This window comes from Garra rufa, chromosome 1 (assembly GCF_049309525.1).
Source record: "Garra rufa chromosome 1, GarRuf1.0, whole genome shotgun sequence".
Taxonomy (NCBI): Eukaryota; Metazoa; Chordata; class Actinopteri; order Cypriniformes; family Cyprinidae; genus Garra; species Garra rufa.
Genome location: NC_133361.1, coordinates 85,948,957 through 85,953,956, shown reverse-complemented (window position 1 = coordinate 85,953,956; position 5,000 = coordinate 85,948,957).

The following is a 5,000-nucleotide window of genomic DNA, read 5'->3' as shown; positions in this document are numbered from 1 at the left end:
AAAGGGAATAGTGGAATAAAATGTAAAACTATTTTCAAAGATGAAGAAGGAAAATGTATGATGGTGGAAATGGAGTATGAAGGGAAAATCATTTTATTAGTAAACATCCATGCACCAACAGAAGAAAATGAAAAGGGGGAATTTTTTAATGTGCTAGGAGAATTTTTAAATAAGTATAAAGAAGTAATTATGATGGGGGACTTTAATACAGTTTTTAGCAAGTTGGATATGGCGGAGGGTATGGTCTTTAAATCAGATAAAGGAAGGAGAGAGCTGAAAGGTTTGATGGAGAAACATGATATAGTGGATGTATGGAGGGAAAGAAATGAGAATACAAAAGAATATAGTAGAAGACAATTGGTAGGGGACTTTATGTGTAAAACGAGAATAGATTTGATTTTATGTACTAGAAACATGGAAGGTTTTATTGGTCAAATTAAATTTGAAGAAACAAGCTTAAGTGACCATAAAATAATTTCTATGGGAATGGATTGGAACCAAATTGAAAGAGGGCCGGGGGTGTGGGTTTTAAATACAGAGATTTTAAGGGAGGAAAACTATGTCTTAGAAGTAAAAGAGATAATAGAAAAAGAAAAAGAAAATATAATGTATGCAGAAGACAAAAGAATTTGGTGGGAAAATCTCAAGTATTCAATCAAAAAGTTCACAATAAAATATTGTACATTGAAACAAAAAAGTAAAAGAAATAAGGAAAGAGAGATAAGGAAAAAATTGAAGGAAGAGTTAGAGGGAAATGGGAATGACATACAAAAAATTAAAGAATTAGAAGGAGCGTTAAAAGAAATAGAAGAGGAAAAATACGAAGGTGCAAAGATAAGAAGTAAAGTAAAATATACAGTAGAAGGAGAAAAATGCACAAAGTTCTTCTTTGACTTAGAGAAAACTAGAGGGAGGGCAGGAATGATTAAAGGAATAAAGGGAAGAAATGGGGATATTGTAACTACAAGTGAAGAAATATTAAAAGAAATAAAAGTGTATTATGAAGAGTTGTTTAGTGCAGAGGGGGTCAAAGAAGAAGAGAAATTAGAATTATTGGAACTAATAAAAACTACTGTAAATGGAACAGAAAAAAAAGAGTGTGATGAAGAAATAAAAGTGGAAGAAATAAAAAGGGAAATTAGTGAATCAAATAGGAACAAAAGTCCAGGTATCGATGGTCTGGGGAATGAGTTTTATATGGTTTTTAAAGATTTTTTATCTGATACTTTAAAAGAGATATATGGTGAGATTTTTAAAAAAGGGGAACTAAATCAGAGAATGGGAATGGGATTAATGAAGATAATATATAAAAAAAGAGGGGAAAAAACAGAACTAAAGAATTATAGGCCTATTACAATGTTAAATACGGATCTTAAGATTTTAGCAAAGGTTTTAGCAAATAGGTTGAAAGAAGTAATGCCAGGTTTAATCAAAACAAATCAGGCATATGGAGTAAAGGGCAGAGACATAGCTGATACAACATTCAGTATAAAAGATAGTTTAAGATACATTAAAGAAAAAGGAAAATGTGGGTTTTTAATTAGTTTAGACTTTGAAAAGGCTTTCGATAGGGTAGAACATGGTTTTTTATTTGATGTTTTAAAAAGGTTTGGTTTAGGAGATAATTTTATCAAATGGATAAAGATTTTATATAAAGGGGCGATAACAAAAGTAAAATGTAATGGATTTTTAACACCATGCTTTAGAATTACACGTTCGATAAGGCAAGGATGCCCATTGTCGGCACTTCTATATTCTCTAGTGGCTGAGCCTTTGGGCCTTGCAGTAATGCAGGATGATAGAATAAAGGGAATAGAAATAGAGGGTGAAGAAAATAAAATTTTTCAATATGCAGATGACACAACACTGATGGTCAAAGGAGTGGGGGATGTAAAAAGGGTAATGAAAATTGTACAAACATTTTGTTTAGCATCAGGAGCGAAAGTAAATGAGGACAAAACAATGTATATGAGATTAGGAAATGTGGGAGAGCTAGCAGAGCATTTTAATTTTAAGGAAACAAAGGAAACAAAAATTCTGGGGGTTCTAATGGGGAAGGATGAGAGGAAGGCAGAAGAAACTATGTGGGAGAATATCTTAGGAGAGATTGAAAGGAGACTTATTTTTTGGAGAAGGATGGGTTTAACTATAAAAGGGAAGGTTTTAGTTTTGAATGTTTTAATGGTTTCAAAGTTGTGGTATGTTTTATATACATCTTCAATGCCGATGTGGATGGAAGGAAGGCTGAAAAAATGCTTTTTAGGTTTTTTATGGGAGGGGAAGCCATCAAGAATTGCTTTTAGCACTCTAATAGGACAAGTGGATAAAGGAGGTTTAGGAGTAATGGATGTAGAACAAAGAAAAAACATTTTAAGAGTAAAAATGATAAAAAAAATACTTAGACATGGGGAACAATGTGGCATGGAAAAGAACAATGGGATATTTTTTAAATAAGTGTAGCAATTTTAATCTGGGAGATAGCATTTTATGGATGAGGACCAAAAATTGGATGATGGAAGGGATGCCGGAATTCTATAAAGAATTGTTGAGAGCATGGGGCAAAATTTTAACCAATGTACATTATAACCTTCAAGGAAGAGAAAGCATTTTAAATCAGCCTTTGTTCCAAAACAACCGCATTTTAAACCAGGGAAGAGAAATATTTTTTAAGAAATGGTGGGAGGTGGGAATTACTAAGGTGAGGGATGTGTTGTATGAATTCAAAGAAGGTTTTTTACCAGAACAATTTATAGTAGATGCAATGCAAGAAGCAAAGGAAGATTTTAATAGGCATGATATTAGAACCAAGTATGAAATGCTCAAGACTGCTATACCTAAAGAATGGATAAGAAGAATAGAGAATATGGAAGAAGAGAAACAAGAGAAAGATATATATTTGAGAGTGGGAGAAAATTTGTATGGTTTGAAAGAATGTACTGTCAAGAATTTTTATTGTTTTTTTAGAGATGTTGTTTTTAAGAAACCTGTTGCCAATGAATATTGGTGTAAAAAATTTGACAATGTAGAAGAAAAAGGTATTTGGGGAAATATAAATGGCAAATTAGTACAAGCTAAATTCAGTGGTGTCAAAAGTATTCACATTCATTACTCAAGTAGAAGTATAGATACTAAGATTTAAAAAGACTTTTGTAGAAGTTGAAGTATCAACTCAAGCTTTTTACTGAAGTAAAAGTATAAAAGTACTGGTTTCAAAACTACTTAAAGTAAAAAAGTAAAAGTAATGTAAGGGAAAAAAGATGCCATTGAGGACCAAAACTTAGGCCGCGCCACAGGGGCCTATTGTGCACTACCCCACCTCCCCAAAAAACATTTCTAAAGGCCATAGTGACTATGTATTAAAATGTTAATGTTGAAAAAATTTGGAATGCACTAGGCTACCTGTTTTAGCTGCATATTTGCCCATTGAAAATAAACGCATTTTATTACAATGCAAATAGGCTACATTAAAGAACCATAAATGTGTACTACTGAGCATTAACGTGTTTCATGGAGCGGAAGATATGATGATTAGTTGCTGCCTATAAGTATTGTTATCGCAACATTGTCAATCGCGTTGTCAATCGCAAACTATTATTTATTCAAACGTCTTTCTATCAAACTACCTACTATAGCTTCATTTGCAGAGGATGAAGAGAAAGCACCAGTTTGATAAATAAGCAAGTAGTCGAGAAATAATAACTTGTAAGAAATCATCTTTTTTGAGTAATGACCCAAACACTGGCTAAATCCTTGCTGGAGTGCAGGGCCTTTATTTAAAGTAAATAAATGAATGAATAAAACAGGACAGAATCAAATAATGTTAGATACTGAATTCAAATGCGACTTTTATTAATAATTTATAAAATTAATAATGCATTTTTGTCATATAAAAATGCATGCAGTAAAGCATTGATTTTGAGCTAGAATGCAGGACTTTTATTGCTAAGAAATTCTGTAAAAATTACTTACTTTTGTAGAACACAAAAGATATTTTGTAGAATGTAACCAAACATATTTGTTTACCCTTGATTTCTACTCTATAGACACAATTTTTGAATTTCTCAAAGTATCTTCCTTTATGTTCCACAGAAGAAAGAAGTTCATACAGGATTGAAATTACATGATGTTGAGTAAATAATGAAAATTTTTATTTTTGGGTGAACTGTCCCTTTAAGAACTTTAATATGTATAGTAAACACCTCATTTATATAAGGCACTGATATTTATCTTTAATCAGGCTCTTACTGAATTAACATTTTACTCCAGTTAAAATGAATTACAACTTAATATTTAAAAAGAAAGAAATATTGCTTAAAATCCAGATATTAACTGACTAGTATTAGTAAGATGTCGTCACAAGAATAAAATTACAATGGTTATGTTTTTTTAATAATTCATAATAATAAACTATGAAATTTTTAATAAAAAAATGACAGTAATTATGTATTGACGTTTATCACTTTACCTCATGCAGCTGTTTTCAGCAGCCCAGCAGAACCTACAGAACCTTTAATGTTCTCATATCACACAACTGCCAAACACAATTCTGTGTTAAATCTAAATGCGTCAAGCAACTTGAACTTGCGCTATTTATCACTTTGCATCGCACTGTGCACGTCACACTTTTGGACTAATTGCAGTTTCGAATGTCATTTAAAATAGCGCATAATATGCGGGAGGTCTGCCTCTCTTCGGCGATCGGCCCACTACTCCACCGGCCCACCGGGAATGTCCCGGTTCTCCCCGATGGCCAGGAGTGTGACGTGATTTGTGTCATGTCACGTGCAGGTGTGATGGATCGTGTACAAACCAATAGGGTGTCGGAATGGTATATGTTTATACTTCTCATCCAACCACAACCAAATTCACTCTATGTGGATGGCGCAATTTATCTGGATAGTTTTTTTTTTTTTTTTTGAACGATGACATGAATGAAAACTAGCCGAAAAGAAATAGGAGTAACAAGTCTATTTTTAAAATGTAAGGAGTAGAAAGTACAG